This window comes from Artemia sp. Qi Xiang Cuo, chromosome 7, assembly GCF_049724085.1.
Source record: "Artemia sp. Qi Xiang Cuo chromosome 7, ASM4972408v1, whole genome shotgun sequence".
NCBI lineage: Eukaryota > Metazoa > Arthropoda > Branchiopoda > Anostraca > Artemiidae > Artemia > Artemia sp. Qi Xiang Cuo.
Window position 1 is genome coordinate 1,560,683 of NC_142800.1, and position 18,563 is coordinate 1,579,245.

Consider the following 18,563-nt stretch of genomic DNA (forward strand, 5'->3'; position numbering starts at 1 on the left):
GTTAAGTCTGCCATGCCAGATTATGCTTCATCGTCGCTATTCTTTTTTTATATTTTACCAATGCCTAGAAATCAGGTTCTGTTTTTGCTTTGTGTGTTTTTTTCAGTTGAAGATCAGATATTTCACAAGACGTGCCGTACTCTTCCACATCAAGGTTTGGTTGATGATTTATATCCGCATCACTACAGACTCCCACCAGACGGTTTGGTAAGTCAAAATGATTATGATTAATTCTGCTGGTGATGGGACATCGAGTAGGTTGAGAGATTTTGAGAGAGACCCATTAGATTTAATAAAAATTTCTGCAGATTGTGGTTTTTCGGATGATGAATATGATATTTCTATTTAATCCCTCCCTATTAACAATTATTTACTCCCTAATGAGATTAACGGACATGTTTCTCCTGGTAGTGTGAGGCTGGCGAGTTTAAACTGTTGCGGGTTGATGAGTAGTTTGGACCATTTATCTTCGTTCCTTCAATGCTGCCGAGTTGATGTATTAGCTGTATGTGAGACTTTCTTAAATGAGTCAACTAGTCACCTAGTGAATATTAACGGTTACAATTTTATTTCTAAGACTAGGAATGACAGATCGAGAGGAGGCCTTGGTTTTTTTATTCATAATGATATTACTTACAGGATTGTTTCGGATTTTGATTCTATGTATGAAGAAATGTTGTTTGAATTTTTGGTTGTCGAGCTTGATTTTGGTAGTGAAAAAGTGTTGTGTTGTTTGTTTTACAGACCACCTAGCTCTTCGGTGCAACATTTCATAAGTAAGCTGGAAGCGTTTTCTTCGATCGCAATCGAGCGAAGTCGGAAGATTATGTACATTGGGGATTTTAATATTGATATAAGTAATGCTGGTCATGATCTTTCATCTACACAATATTCGCCTTCGGCTGTTGATTTTCTGACACTTTGTCTTTCGCTGGGGCTTCTCCCAGCTTGTCGTATTCCAACTCGAGTTGTAAGCTCGACAGCAACGGTAATCGACAATATTTTTCTGAATATGGAATTTGATTCGTGTCATGTTATTATCGATTACACGTCAGACCACTTTATGCTTTTGATGGAGATAAAAACTGGGCGACAAACGGCGACTCCGATCAAAACAACTAGAAGGCTTGATGCTACATCTGTTCAGCGGTTGAATGAACTGCTGCTTAAAATTGACCCCTCTCCGTGCTTAGACTGCGAGGATGTAAATCAAGCTTCACAGTATTTTGTCAACGAATTTACCACAGCACTTAATGTGGCTTGTCCGATGTCTTCAACCCATCTAAGACGTTACAACAGATCTAAAAAGCCTTGGGTTACACGAGGACTACTAAGGTCGATCCAATCAAAGAACAGGCTGTATAAAATATATCTATCGAATCCCGATGAAACAAATCAAGCCTTTTTTAAAGCTTACAGAAATTGTTTAACCAAGGCTCTCAGGTCTGCTAAACAGCTCTACTATTTGAAGGCATTCAATAGCGCGCATGGATCTCCTAAGAAGGTATGGACATTAATAAACAATTGTATTGGTAAAAAAAAGTTGAATTCTTTTCCGGACGAAATGATGCCCCCAGGTGGTGATACAGCTGTTAAAGGAAAACTTAACATCGCCAACATGCTCAACACGCACTTCGCTAAAATAGGTGAAAAGACGTCGGAAGAGGCATCCCAAAAATCAACGCCAAATTCTGCTGATTTCAAAAGTTTTCTACCCTCTTCTACTGACCGATCCATATTCCTCACTCCAGTCTCGTCTGCTGAATTGATGCTTGTACTTCATCAACTCAAAAATGGACACTCAGAAGGAATCGACGGATCTTCTACGAACTTGCTTAAATAGATTATGCCTAGTATAGTAAATTTTCTTGTGCACATAATTAATCTTTGTTTCAAGAATGGTATCTCCCCTTCATGTATGAAGTCCGCCCGTGTCATTGCACTACACAAAGGGGGAGATATAAAAGATCCGTCCAATTATAGGCCCATATCTATTCTATCTGCTTTCGGAAAAATTATTGAACGTTGTTTGTACGTGAGGATTGTAAATTTTCTTGACAAGAATAGTTTTTTCAGTAAGTCCCAATTCGGGTTTCGAAAAGGACATTCTACTGAGCATGCTATTTTGGCAGTAACCCAGTTTATTCATGATGCCTTGGATAAGGGTGAAATTCCAGCTTCTATATTCGTGGATATACGGAAAGCGTTTGACACTATTTGTCACATGATTTTAAATGAAAAATTGTCTAATTGTGGTATACGTGGTCCGGCTAAATCGATAATATTGTCATATTTAAGCGATAGAGTCCAGTGTATTGATGGGGGCGAAGTTATATCAACGTCTTCGAACCAGTCAAATAAAGTTGGAGTGCCCCAAGGTTCAATTCTCGGCCCTCTGTTGTTTCTAATTTATGTTAATGATATTAGTAATTCAGTTGAGGACCTAGGGCTGACCGTTCTCTTCGTAGATGACACAGCCTGTAGTGTCTCTGGAATCGATGAAGATCGTGTCAAACATAATTTAAGTCTAGTATTCGATAGACTAGTAGCATGGTTTACGGCAAATAGGCTAGCTCTGAACACTTCAAAAACAAAGTTTATGGTATTTTCGCGTACGTCACGGGCACTTCCATGTCTGAAGTTGATTAAGTCATCTGTTTCAGGTATGGATATATCACGTGTTGAAATTATTCGATACCTTGGTGTACTGGTTGACTCAAATTTGAGTTGGAAGCCGCATATAAATGGTATAAGATTGAAGCTTGGAAGGAACGTAGGTATTATGCAACGTATGAAATTCATTTGGCCGCTCGAAGCTATGCGTTCTATTTATTTCGCTCTTGTTCATTCTTATCTAAATTACTGCCCACTTATTTACTTGAATACTTTCAGATCCCATTTAATTCCGCTTCAGAGGCAACAAAATAAGGCGCTTCGTATTTTAAAAAGTTATCTTCCTTCCCCAGCGTCTTTCCCCAGTAAGTCTTCTACAAAGAGTTTGTATTGTTTATTGAATATTCTTCCTGTTGAACTTGCAGTTACTTTTAACTCGATATTATTCAAGGTTAATCATAATCTCCTGTCACTGCCCAGTTATTTCTTTTCTTTTGATTTGTTCCCAGTTGCTCCGCCATCTTATCATCTAGCTCGCAGCATACGCAAACTACGCCAGCCGTTGATAATTTCAGAGAGGTCCCGGTTTTCTCTACGAAATAGTGTGGTCGCCGCGTGGAACCAATATGAATCTATTTTTGATTTTGATGTGTCGATCGGAGTTTTAAAAAATAAAATAAAATCATTCCTTTTGGACATTTATTAGTCAAATAATATTTTCATTATTTTTTTTTTTTTTTTTTTTTTTCGATCTCTCTCGGATCTTGATATCCTTCTTCTTGTCCCATTGCTGGTTGAGAGTTGTTTTTGTATCGTCGGGTGGGTGTCTGCCGTGATGTGGTGAGTAATTAACCTTACATTTATTGATTTATTTATATTTGTTTGTGAAGTCTAACATTTTGAATTAAAATCCGTATATTTCTTTATTGTTTTTCTTTTTTTATCTGTGCAAAACGAGCTTGTCTCACTGCCAGATATCTGTATATATTTAGTGTCATTATGTAAGATTGAATAATAAATGAACCTGAACCTGAACCTTACTTTCAGTTAAAAAAAACTTTTTTTTTTATTTAATAACAATATAAGATAGGGCACATAAACGTCTGCTTTTGTCTGTGGCCATTCGTATCAAACCCCATCTTCTTTCATTCTTAGGTCAACTTGGAGCCTTTAATTTAAATAAAATGCACATGTCCTTGCAAATGGGACTTTAAGAAGGTAAAGTTAGGCATGGTTAAATGATGATAGGGGGTGACAATGTGGTCCATAAGAAAGTATTAGATTCGGTAATGCTTAGGAAATAATTGAACTTTGGCAAGTAGTAATCGTTTCAATCCTTTCCTCAATCCTCTCCCCTTGAAAAATCTAGGCCTATGTAGGCCCAGGCCTAATGATAAAGGTTTTATGGGAAAATGTTATCATAAACCTGAAGCATAGGGCATGGTTGAAGGAAGCCCCAAGAAATTCAGGAAATTACTTTAAAACAATCATAAATAAGGATAGCTTACTTAGGTCTACTTATCTCATTCTTAATGGTTCATTGCTTAACTTTACCCCTCCCTTGTGATGGATGAATATACAGCCTACTACGTATTTTCTACAAAACATAGAATTAGCAAAACACTTGGAATAGGAACACTGGTGAAGCAGCAAAGAAAAGAGTATGCCTAGCCTAGTGCTAGCCAACCATAAAACATAGCCTAGCAGGCTGCATATTAGTCCATTATAAGAAAGGGATGGGTGAGGTCAAGCTAAGTAATGTAACTTTAGGAATGAAATAGCCTAACTAAGTATTTATGGTTGTTTTGAAGGAGTTTTCAAAATTATTTCTATCAAAACTTTCCTCAAACCCTTCCCCTATAAAGCTAGGTTATATGTAGGTATCTGTGTAATTATAAAGCTTCTAATAGAAAAATTATAACAAGTTTAGAAAACTACTTTAAAACAAGCATAAGTAAACTAGCCTAGTTACTCTTCTCATTGCCAAAGTGCATTGATTCCTTTACCTCCTCATCTCCCTCATGATAGATAAATATACAGTCTACTATGTATTTTCTATAGTATCTTAAAGCAGCTTACACTCACTATAGAAACATTGGTTAAGCAGCAACAAAAAGAGCAGCCCTAGCCTAGTAATACTATAAAATATAATGAAGAATATATAACAAAGTAGGGTAAAGGCACCAATGATTTGACAGTGCAATTTTGGAACCACTTTCAAAATTTTCCTTCAAAACAGGATAGCTCTGCTTAGCCATGACTTAGAGCGCCATCTCTTATATGAGCAGCCCTAGCCTCATGACTTAGAGAGCCGTCATTATATTTTGACGGTGTGAAACGTGGCACTATATCTGGTACACCCAGATAAGAAAAGAACATTAAATTTGGTCAGCTTCCTGTTTTCGACACGCAACGAGCTACCGAAACTTTTTCAGACATGTGATGTCCAAACTATCATAACTTGTTTTTTCATTGCAAGAGTAAATTGTGGTAAGTACTACTGTGTTAAGATACATCTTATCTTTCCGGAAATTTCGCCACAGTAGCTTTTTTCTCGGTAGAATCTATGGAAAATTGCGTCGGAAATTGCATTGTCAAAACAAGGTTCCAAGTGTTGAAAATTCTTGTTTGATGTAGTGGAATACCAGGCGGACTAAAAATGTTCTTTCAGCTGGATTCAAGCATACATATAAGCTTCTATCAAGGGATTTATTTCTTTGGCAAATATCTCATAGTAACCTTGTCGAAATTTTGGACAGACAGCAACAGGCCCTGTCGAAATATAGGTGACTTTGTTGAAACTTCACTGAACATGTAAAACAGATGAGAAATAATAGGTGTCAAAATTCCAGGTTCAACTGACAAAACCATAGGCACCATAGCTGTCGAATTTACGGGCGCTTCCTGTGCAACAAGAGATTTTGATGATTTTTATTTATAATAATATTTCAGATTAAAGAACATTTAAACAAAAGGTTTTTTTTTTAAACTTTGAAGGTTTACTTGCAGAAACTGAATTTTTCCATCATCTGAGGAACTGCCGTTTGGCCTCATACCATGCAGGGGCGTAAATTGCTTTGGGGCTGGGGGGGCAGTTGCCCCCCCAGACCTCGTTTTGCCCCTCCCCCAGATTTTTTTAGATTATACCCTTATTTATCCTTCATCCAAATAAAAAATACAAATTTTATCAAATACAAAATCTTATACAAAATGACACATAGGCCTATGTTTTGGACAAAACTAAGAATCTGCATATTAAAATAAAATCCACTAAATCAAATAAATTTCTTGAAATCCACTCCCGTTTTCCTAGACCCTATCCCTTCCAAAATGCTAGTGAAACAATTTTGTTATACTAAATTTGTACTAAATACTATTTGTATTTAATAATGTATATTAAAATTTGTTGTACCAATTTTGTTATACCAAATACTACATACTTGAAACGATTTTGTTAGTTTTATTACTTCTACTTTTTGCATAGTCTTTTACGCTTTTATACATTAAATGAAGTTGAAGAAAAACAAAGAAACAAGAATATACATGTCAAATACACTAGGCTCCGCTCACAAGTATTCCCTAAGTATTTAGACGTGTGTCAAAATGGGTTCTAACTTGCATCGAAAACAGGTAACTTTTTTGTTGTGTCAAATTTGTAGGTGAAAATACCCTAATTTCAGAAAATCGGAGTTTTGTATCCTTTTCAGGTAAAACTTCAAACTTCTCATCAAAAGGTTAGATTCCTAGATGTTTTTCCTACATGCTGAAACCCTTTTCAAACCGAAAGTCTTCAAATTAGAACTTTTGGTGTAGAAAAACTGGTTTTTTAAAAAAACTGTTGAATCATCAGTTTAACACCCAATACGGGTGTAGAATTGGGTTCCGACTTGTGTTGAATTTGTAGGTGAAAATGCTATAATTTCGGAAAATTGGAGTTTTGTACCCTTTCCAGACAAAACTTCAAACTTCTCATCAAACAGTTAGATTCCTAGATGTTTTTCCTACATACTGACACCCTTTTTAAACCGAAAGTCTTTAAATTAAGACTTCTAGAGTAAAAAAACTGGTTTTTTACAAAAACTGTTGAATCATCAGTACCTTTACCCTATGTGTTTTTCCATTAAGGGAAAGAGATCAATAGGTCAAGGTGAAATAATGCAGGGATGAGATAACCTAAGTGAGTATTTATGATTGGCTTTAAAGGTGGTTTTAGCATTTTTTTGGTTCTTGCTTCATATATGTCCCTTTGCTTTTGGTTTTCTAAAATTGTAAAGTTAGCTTTAATTAGATAAATATAAAAATTTTGCAGCAATAAAACTGCACAAGGTAGGCTAGGCCACTTGCCTGTCCTAAGAATAAGTTTCATTTCTATTTACCAAGTTCAGTCATTTTTATTTATAGTTTAAAGCCAAGTGAATTAAAGTTTTATTACTTAGGCTGAATTTGGATCCTATGAAAATGAACTAGCTAAATTGCTAGGGGCTTATCAAATTTCTTTTTGTAGCAAAAGTAACCTACTATTGCTTGTAAATAAAGGCTATTTAAATGCTGGATTTGGTAGTATTTCAGTTACACAAGGATGGGAAGTGCATCATTATATTTTTACTTTCAATGCTCTTTACTGAGTTTTGACTCACATCCTAAAAAATATCAGTAAACTTTTGGAATTTTCCTCTGTGGTGCAAAGGCTTTACATATTTACATCATGCAGCAGCACTTGACATAAACTGCTTGTGGAATCCTAATGTGTTAATGGGAAATAAGACTTGGAGCTTAAGAGAACTATCTAGACTTGCTATAACTATCAAGTGATCCTTGTTGTTGATGACTATGCTATAGAATCTGAGCTTTTTCTGCATATTTCAAAAATGTGTCTTCTCTAAGGCTGTTGTAATTTTATCTGACCTCCTAATTGCCTCTCCAGTAATAAAATTGATGAGCTACTTTGCATTTAACTATTGCTAGCAATGAACAATTCTTCTCAGCATTATTGCATGTGTAGTGCTGTGTGTCATCAACAATGGGAAATGACAAACTCAGTAGTCTTGGTCTCAAGCTTATGGCCATCAAAAAAGAGGAAGTAAAGGGACTTGTTTTGGATAGGGTAGTTGAAGAGTTCTCCAAGAAATGAAATCATCACTACCCCATGTTTTAGGTATATTTGCTCAATGTTTTATTTTTGTATCTTCACTAATAATGAAAAAAAAATCCTTGTCCCTGCCCTAGATTTTTGTAACTTGGCATCCCTGAAATAGGTTGATTGCTTGGTCTATTAAATGAGGGTGAAGTGGGGATGTTAGGTAGCAAGAAAATCATTCAAATGTATAACTTCAGTTTACCTAGATAGTATCAGAGGCAATGCTGTAGTGTTGCCCATAGTAATAGCCATATGGCTCCAATGTTTTATTATTTATTTATTTTTTCCCAGAGGCACTTCATATGGAAGGGGTCGTCGTAGAAGCTTCAAAGGGGGCTCATTCGATTGGAAATTAAGAGTTCTAGTGCCCTTTTTAATAGTCAAAAATGATTGTAGGGCAACTTGCCCCCCCCCCCCCCACACCCATACTTCCCCCAAACACATCCAATCAAAATTTTGAGATAGCCATTTTGTTCAGCATAGTTGATTTTCAGATAGAAAATATGTTTTTGAGGAGGAAACTCCCGCACAACCCTTAGGGCAAGGGTTTTAAGTTATGCCCTGGGGGCATATAAGGTTTTTATAGAAGGTGTTGTCATAGAAACTTCAAAAAAGGCTCATTCGATTGGAAATTAAAGATCTAGTGCCCTTTTTAATAGTGAAAGTGTATGGAGTGTAACTAGCCCCCCCACCCATGCCCATCATTTCCCCAAACACATCCAATAAAAATTTTCAGATAGCCATTTTGTTCAGCATAGTTGATTTCCAGATAGAAAATATATTTTTGAGGAGGACACTCCCTTACAACCCTCAGGGCAAGGGTTTTAAGTTATGCACTGGGGGCATATGAGGTTTTTATAGAAGGTGTTGTTGTAGAAACTTCAAAACAGGCTCATTTGATTGGAAATTAAAGGGCTAGTGCCCTTTTTAATAGTCGAAAGTGATTGGAGGGTAACTAGCCCCCTCCCCACGCCCACCATTCCCCTGAACACATCCAATCAAAATTTTGAGATAGCCATTTTGTTCAGCATAGTTGATTTCCAGATAGAAAATATATTTTTGAGGAGGATGCCAGGGGCGCCATTGGGGGGGGGGGCAGGGATGGGCCATTGCCCACCCTAATTTTTCTGAGGGGCCCAAGCTTCCTCCCAAAAAGGCCTTTTTTTTCTTTTAAAAAATTTACAGGAACAAAATTACAATTAGCAATTAGTCAAAATTTTGAAACTGCTACATTTATATGTAGATTAACTTAGATAATAGTGATATTAATAGTGAGATCATAAGAAAATCGAAATATATTTTCTTGTGATTATTATTGCTTCTAATCAGCAGTTGTACCAAACCAATCCTGCTCAACTCATCCTCAGGGCTATACTGTGGTGTTTATCCTCCCAATAGTATAGTGCAGACGGTTTGATATCATTCTATTTTCCCTTCTTGTTTTAGTTTTATTTTTGTGTTTAAAGCTTTTTCCAATAGGCAATGATTAGAAGTCCTCCAAAAAAAAGTTCCCCCAGATCCCAAATCAAATTCCAGTGAAAGTGTCATAGTGAAAGATACCCATCCTGGCTGGTCAAGCACGCTATCTCAAAGTTCTAATGATAGCTCCAACTCTGAGAATAGGACAATGATAAGTGTAGGGGCTAATGTAACCATAAATGATGATAATGGGTTTCAAGAGGTCCTCTCTAGAAGTTCTAAAAAAGGAAAAAAATCTCCCCAATTAAAAGCATTTTCCCTCTCCCTGCCCAAGATCCTCCCTCCAAAAACTTAGGAATTTACCTTAAAATTACTCCCACTACCCCCTTTGAAATAAAAATAATCATTGCAATAAGAGTTGCAATTTTTAAATTGCTAAAATCAATGTTTTCTCTTAACATTAACCATGATGGATCTCTGCTAATAGCTGTAGAAGATCAGAAATCAGCAGATACAATAATTAACCTTAAATCCCTTCTGAATACCCCAATTATTGCATCTAATTGGAACCCAAAACAATCACCAACAAAAATAGTAGTTTATAATGTTCCCCCAGAGATATCTACTCAGGAGTTAAAAGAAGGCCTATCAGATAGGGCTGGAAGCATAATCCCAGTTGAGGATGTTACCCAACTTGAAAAACCTAACTCTAATGGCCTAAAAACTAGTAGATCCTTCTTATTCACACTGAAGGATAAAATTGATATCCCAGAAAAATTATTCCTATTTGGGCAAATCAAACCACACAAGGAATACAAACCTAAGCCTATCCAGTGTCAGAAGTGTTTCAAACTGGGACACACAACAAACAAATGCAATGAAATTCTCCAAGAGTGTAGTAATTGTAAATCTTTCCATCCTAAAGAGCTGACAACTTGCAACAACACTCAGCCTACATGCATCAATTGCAAAGGCCCACATGAATCTACAAATTAATCATTATGCCCTGCATACAAGAAAAGAGCTCTAACACTCCAAATATCAACAGAGAAAGCCATCCCATACCCCTTTGCAGCAATGGAAGCAAATGCTGCCCAACAATACCAAATAAAGCCTGTAATGAAACCAACCAAAACCCCCAAGTCAAATGCCCCCAATGCATCAAGCATCCCATATAAAACACCATCTTCTAAGCCCCCTAGCTCAAATCCCTATCAGAAGGAATCACCAAGCCAACAAGCCTCCTTGTCCGGTGAGATGAGGTCAGCCTGGCCCCCCCTCCCAAGAGGAAACAAACAAGTAACACTACCAGGAATCAATCCCTTAACCAACAAACAGGATGCACCACCAAAAATGCGATCCCCAAATATATGCTTATTCATTCTAAACTGTAATGCCATTCAGGCCATGAACATACATCAAATACAGAAAACAAAAATTATTGCAGAATTGGCAAAAATCTACATCCCTGATGATATGCTCATTCAAGCAAAAAAAGATCTTGCTGTACTTTTAACAAAGCTGAACATTGATACACAGTCATATGAAGAATAAATCAACAACACAACATATATCAATACTCCAATGGAATGTAAGATCACTCTCAGAAAATAAGCTAAATGAACTAATATCATTTATGAATAATAATTCCATTAATATTGCTTGCCTCCAGGAAACTCATTTAACCCAAAATCAACAAATTAAGTTTCCGGGATATACTATCCTGAGAAAGGATAGATCTTCAGAGAGAAAAGGAGGAGGGGTAGCTTTATTAGTTAATAATAATATAAAATTTTGTGGCATCAATTTTCCAGATTTTGCAAATGATGTTGATGTAATTGGTATCAGTGTTTGGCTGAATAATTTAAAAAGCTACATAATAAGATTTTATAACCCTAATGGCCAAACTACAGATGCCCAGGATTTCTTTAATTATATAAATAATTCTAATATGTTAAAAAATATCATTATTTGTGGTGATTTCAATGCCCACAGCCTTTTGTGGGGGAATAAACCAGCAAATAAAACTGGTAAATTCATTGAGAATATGACTTCAAATAATAATGAATTAGCTGTTGCTACCCCTCCAAACCTGAACACATATTTCAACCCCAAAAGTGGCAGATTCCCCACAATTGACCTACAAATTGTGTCATCAAATTTTTGGAACAAAATTTACATAAATAAAATTGATAGTCTATGTACTGACCACTTTGCTATAGTTTGCTCCCTAAATGAACCTGCTGAAACTCTATCTCATACCTCCAAATATATCATCACTAAAGCAAATTGGTCTATGTTACAAAATAAGCTAAATGATGAAATTACAAATTTCACCAAAAATTTATGCACTTCTAACACAACAGTTGACATGCATGATGAAGCCTTGACATGTTTACCAATAAATACAGCTAATCAATGCTATCCCCAAGACAACACCTAAGGAAACATTCACTAAACAAATTCCTAAAGCATGGTGGACAAATGAGTGCCTAAATAAATGGAGGATAAAAAAGGCAGCTAGGACAGAATTCATAAAAAAACAATCACCTATTACATACTTAAAAAAATTACAAGCAGAATCTAATCTAAAAAGGACTATAATAGATGCTAAATATAAATACTGGAATAATTTTGCAAATAATCTCTCCAGAGAAACTCATGAGCCAATTATACATAAAGTCATTAGCCACATCTGTGGGAAAAAGACTTCCCCCAACTCACTCCTGTATGAGCTTATACATAATAATACTCATTATGACAATGATAATGGTAAAGCTAACCTATTTGCAACTCTTTTTGTTAATAAGCTAACATCAAATAATCAAAGCAAACTGTCCACAATTCCTATGAACCCAAGTTACCACCCACGCCCAGGATCCGAGTACATAACCAATCCATTTTCAATCTAGGAATTGAATAATGCAATACATCATATTAGGACCAAAACTAGCAGCAGTTATGACAATATACACCCTACATTGATAAAGAATCTCACACCTTCATACAAACAAGAACTGCTAAATTGTTATAATCATGCTTGGGCATCTTCTAGGTTCCCCAATATATGGAAATGTTCGTCCCTCATACCAATCCTAAAGAAAAATAAACCAAAATATAACCTCGAGTCTTATAGGCCCATAATGACTACACCTGTGATGGGGAAAATAATGGAGAAAATATCTATCATAGACTCCTCTGGTTTTTTGAAAAAAAAAATATGATCCCAAACACTCAAACTTGATTCAGGAAACACCACTCCTCAACAGATGCTTTCATTTTGCTAACAAATGCAATAAATGAATCTTTCTCAAAAAATAATGTCCTTGTGGCAGCTTTCATAGATTTTGAAGGGGCATATTATAATGTGAACCACCAAATCCTTTTAAATAAACTTGCAAACCTGGGACTTCCCCCCCCCCCCCCAAGCTAGTATCCTTTATTAAATCGTTCATAGAAGTGCGAAGTTTCATCGTTTGTGTTGGTTCAGCCTCTTCACTCCAAAAGACAAGACCCAAAGGCCTACCTCAGGGAGCAGTCCTCAGTTGCCTCCTATTTGCCCTATATCTCTGGGACATGAACCTAACCCACACGAATCTACAATGTGCTGATGATCTGGTGCTATGGTCATCTGGCAACACCTTTCAGATAGCACAGTCAAATCTGCAAAAGTCACTTTTCCAGTTCGAAAAATTCTCTCAACATTCAGATTTACCCATTGCACCCAACAAGTCAAAAATAATCCAATTTCACTGGAAGCGAAACCATGTTAATGCAAAACTAACTCTAAATAAAACAACTATTCCAGAAGATAATCATATTAATTACCTAGGTCTCATGCTTGACCAAAAACTTAATTTCCACCTCCACATTTCAAACACAATAAAAAAATGCAAATATACTAAAAAGACTTCTTTCCACACCCTGGGGTTGTAAGGAGAAAACCTTACTCCAGTTTTATAAATCACATATAAGACCCCATATTGACTATGGGCTCATCGTCTATGGTGCATATGCAAAGACCCAGATGCAAAAACTTGAAACAACACAAAGTGATATAATACATCTCATGGTTTTAGGAAACCCACAAGCACCAAGTTTCTGCTTATGGAGAGTGGATTAACAACAATAAGGGAGAGACATAGCTTTTTCTTGACAAAACATCTTACAAAAATTGAATCAAATAGCTCACACACATTACATAATTGGTTAAGAAATCCAGCCATGTATAGAGGTATTGCAGATGAGTATGCCAATATTCAAAAGAAGTTCCCTGTACCAGCAAATTCTATTGCACCTAGTTTCCCCCAATCCCCTCCATGGAATTGGTCATTTCCCATAATAAATAATGAATTTTCTAAATGGAATAAAGATTTAACCCCCATTGCTTTTATCCAGAAAAAATTTGCAGAACTTAATTCAATTACCTATAAAAATCACCTCCAGATATTTGTTGATGGGTCAAAAATGAATGAGAAGGTTGCAAGTGGTGTTTTCCTTCCTCATCTGAAAATTGCAAGGGGTGAGAGATTATTTAATAATTTATCTATAATGTCTGCTGAGTTAAATGCCATAATCATGGCATTAGAACACCTTAAGCAAAACCAACCTTTGATTGCAAATTCGAATAATATTATCATCTATTCCGACTCTTTATCAAGCCTTGAGTTGCTGGCCTCAGCTCCAAAATATAAGTTGGACATTGACACTTATCATTGTCTCAGTATTATTGATAATCTTGCTTCAAGTGGCATAAAAACTTATTTTCAGTATATTCCTAGCCACTCTGGCATAAGTGGTAATCATCAGGTTGATGAAATAGCAAAAAATGCTATAAATATTGACCAGCCAAGTGGGAGACCAATCCCAATTAGAGATATTTTCCGATGGAGGCTATCAGATATTAATTTTAATAAGATTAATCCTATCCTTTCCCCCTTTCCCAATAAGTATCTTTTTAAAATTTATCATAGAATTCGTTCTGGAACAAATGGACTACATTTCCTTGCATTCTCATATAAGCTTTCTAATTCAAGTGGTTCGATCCCCTGTCCCCTCTTTGCAGGCATTGTAATATGAATAATGAAACAATTGATCATTGCCTATTTGAATGTAATATGCTGACGTCTGCACAACATACCTTGCTTTGTAAACTGTTAAAATACTTCAAACACCACAAAATCTCACTATCAGCCAAGAGCTTAGCCAACTATACCTGCACACAGAGCACATAAATCGATATCTATCATCTTATATTTGAACTCCTTGAGTTAAAAGATCTACTGAAAGATATCTGAGAATATCTAATAAATAAGAGACAACCAAGACAGTAGCTCTGTAGCCCACAGAGTGAAGCAAAAATAAGAGGGCTAAATAGTACCAACTGAATAGCCCGCCTGCTGTGAATTAGAAGAAGAAGATTAATAGTGCAACTGGGTCGTGCATGTTAAATAGAAGAAGAAGGAAGAAGAAACAGGGTTGCCAACTGGACAATTTTATGTCCAAAGGACATATTTCTATGTGCCTGGACATAATGACATAAAAGGGCAAAAACAGGATGCATTTTAGACATTTGGGACATAAAGTGGACACATTTTCCAAAATTGTTACATAGAACAAATTACTTTCATAAAAAAATGTCATTCATCACCAAGTGAGTGCTAAGACTTATATCTACTTATTTTTTAAGCTCTGTATTTATTTTCCGGGGTTGCTTGCTCTTCCCTGAAGCAAACTTTCTGAAAATGCCTTCAAAATTCTTTCACCTATAAATGGTATTATTGCCCTGATTTTTACTCGGCATGGTCAAGATAAAGGACAAGCTGTCGCCTTTTTCATATAAACTTACTTCCGGCTTCTAAACGTCACACAAAAATCTCAATGAAAATTTAACAAAATGAAACCTTTTGATTGTTGCTGGTCTGAAATCAAAACTAAAGCCAAGTTGTCAAACACCCTGGGTACATTCCTTCAGTTTGAAAATTTTCATCATGGGAAAGGAGCTGAGAGAAACTTAAGTAAGTAGAAATTTAATGTTAGGTGATATAGCTCAATTATATAAATATATATATATATATATATATATATATATATATATATATATATATATATATATATATATATATATATATATTTATGTATAGGTAAATTTTTCGCAAATCATATTATTGACTTACGAATAAGGTAATCATACCACTCGATGCCTTTTTTTATGCTCTATTCGAATCTAATAATCATTTTTGTCAGAAATGAATTTTACCCCCACCCCTATATATACTAATTCAGGGCATATATTTGCACATTAGGGGGTGGGGTGGGGATTAAGTCTAAACTTTCCTCCCTTTTGCATCAGAAATACAATTTACACCCCCCCCCCCTTAATTCGCAAATATATAATCTGAATTAGTATAGGGGTGGCGGTAAAATTCATATCCGGAAAGAATTATTCTTCTATTTGGAAAGAGCATAAAAGAAAGAATTGAGTGATATGTTTACGTTATTCGTATTTCAATAATATGAACTGCGAAAAAATTACCGACGGGTTTCCATGTCTGGTTTCCTTATACAGTATATAGCAGTGGGTACCGCATAATGCATAAGTACCTGTATATACATATAGCAGTAAATATATATAGTATACATAAATACTATATATATTTACTTAGTTTATAATACTATAAAGTAATATATATAGTATAAGCCTAAAATTGAGGCTATTAAAGAGGAGATATGTTAATAAGACAGTTCCAACTTTTATAATATGAAAAAATTGTAGTTACCAAACTTTGAAACCGATTCCGCCATAATTACCCCCTCCCCCTCGGCCCCTCTAATTTGCAAACATATAGATAGCCTAATTGTATCATTCCCATATGTTTCCCTGTTTCTTGCTTTCGTCAGCATTTATTTGATTTATGGTTATACTAGTTAAAAAAAGCGTGATGCATGGCAAAATGCATAGAAAATAATTAATTTTTACTATATTTTTCCACATTAAGGAGGGAAAGCATAGTGGAATCACTTTAAAATAAATATATATATATATATATATATATATATATATATATATATATATATATATATATATATATATATATATATATATATATATATATATATATATATATATATATATATATATATATATATATATATATATATATTTATATTTGAGGAGGGGACAGCCCTTTTCATATACGGAATAATTTCTCTTTGTTTAAGTTTTAATATCGCTCCTTACTTTCAGTTAAAACAATTGTTTTTTTTTTATTTAATTTCTGAGCATTTTTGAATTAATGCAGCTTTGATGTTGGCTCACCGTACATGAATAATTAAAATGAAATTTGTATATTAATTTTACTTTTTTGGCTAAATGGCTTTCGTGTACTTTTGATCTGATGTAACTTACAAATTAAACTTACGTAACCCTTAGTCAATACCTCGCTCTTTAAGCCAAAGCTCAAATTTTCTTCCAGTTTTCTAAGAATGGCCCCTTAACCACAAATGCCGTTAATTAGAATAAATAGCTCTGATGAAACTAAAAAAGAAATTAGCGCAAAGAGCGAGGTAATGACTAGGGGGCGAACCCAATCATGTACGTATTAATTTCGGTTTGTTTTATGACCTCACCTAGTCACAAGCAATATACATTCATTGCCATGCGCATAGACTAAATTTGGTCATTGCAAACTGTGTTGAAGGTGTTGGGACTGTTGGCTCATTTTTTTCGTTAGTCCAAAATCTGTACATTTTCATTTCCAGCAGCAACACCAGACATCATTTTTTTGTCGAGTTCCAAAAGGCTACTCAACTGCCAGTCCTGGAAATAGAAAGGAGTGCTGCGACAAGATGGTCATACTGGTATTGATCAATATCAAAGATAAGACTCCAATATGAATGTGTTCTGGCTTTACTGTCTGCAGTCAGCGAGGGAGCTGATAGTGAAGCTCGAGCAGAAGCAGCTGGGCTCCAGAGAAAAATGGAATCTTTCACAGTTATATTCCAGTTGCTCTATATGGAAGCAATTCTGAGGACGACAAACTCCCTTTCTGAGCAGCTTCAGGCAGTTGATCTGGTAATATCTAGGTCCCGCACCTTGATTCAAGCAACAAGGAAGGAAATAGCTGAACTGCGCTCTGACACTTCATTTGCATCGCTTTTGGAGAACGCAAAAGAGTTTGCTGAAGGTCTTGAAATTGAAGTACCTGGCGTGAATGGAACCGCGACCAAATTCTCCCCTGCAGGTCAGAAGGGACGACCTAGAAGAACCCAGAAAATTTTCAAACAACTGAAAGAATTTATGACCACTTTGACGTTAAGAAAAATTTTTGCTGAATCCGACAATATAGCTCCAACTCTAGCGGAAGAACTGAAAAGACAATACCTGGAGACTGTAGATCGTCTGATTGCGGAATTCGATAGACGGTTTACAGATAACCTTCCAGTGCTCAGTACACTCGAAGCTCTTGACCCCAGCTCTACCATATTCATGGATCCAGGGCTCCTCAAGCAATTGTCTGAACTTTATTCTGAAATGGACATTGACCAGATTCTTCTTGATGCCCAAGCTGGTATTGCCAAGCGGTTTTTGCTCGAGGAAGAGGCAAAGCCGAAGAACTTCATGGACGTCATCGATAATATCGAGACACTTCCAGTGGTCTATTCAGAAATTATCAAAGTTCTTCATATTGCTGCCACACTTCCTGTCACGACAGCCAGCAATGAACCCTTGTTTTTTGGGCTGAAAATAGTGAAGAACTATCTGCGCTGGACCACAGGAGACGATCGTCTTAGTCACCTGCTTTTGATCTTTGCAGAGAAGGATTTAGTCAAAAACTTGGATTTTGACTAGCTTGTTGACGACTTTGCGAAGATGAAGCCACGACGGTTCCCCTTGTTGCCTTGAGTGTTCACTGATCTGTTAAAACTTTGTTGTATTTTTTGATTTTGTAAAAATACTTGATCCAGCAAAGTTTTGCATCGTCATAGCCGGAGCGTGACTCCGACTTGGACTAAAGTATTTACTGTAAGCAGCGAGCTGAAGAATTCGGCTACAGAATATACTTTAGTCAAAGCGTGAGTTTCTACAGAGGTTTGGCTTTCGTCAAGTTATAGGTTCGGAAAAGTAGAGGATTCCCAAACGGCTGTTTTTTTTAACATTGTACATACCGTTTCCGCTTTTTTCAGATATCTGGCCTTTTCCGAACCTATGGCATAAGAGCGAAAGAAGGAAAGGCGAAGCAATTTAGACAATTTCCTTAATTTTTACGGTAACTCCCACGGAAGGCGTTTTTTTTTTCGGATAAAGCTAGAGGCAATTTTTTTTATACAAGCCTGCTTCGGGGCCCATGTCGATTGCTTGCCCACCCAAAGGTTTGGCTGAAATGGCGCCTCT

The 18,563-nt window shown here is 36.0% G+C and overlaps 1 protein-coding gene across 1 annotated transcript in view; it reads left to right on the forward strand.

Moving 5' to 3' along the window:
* Positions 1-3,792: 3,792 nt before the first annotated feature.
* The window catches only part of LOC148949847 (uncharacterized), a 109,020-nt gene continuing 94,249 nt past the window's right edge, over positions 3,793-18,563 (forward strand). The window contains exon 1 of the mRNA XM_089091952.1: positions 3,793-3,831. The gene's annotated coding sequence lies outside the window, so the exon portion shown is untranslated. The remainder of the gene's footprint in view (positions 3,832-18,563) is intronic.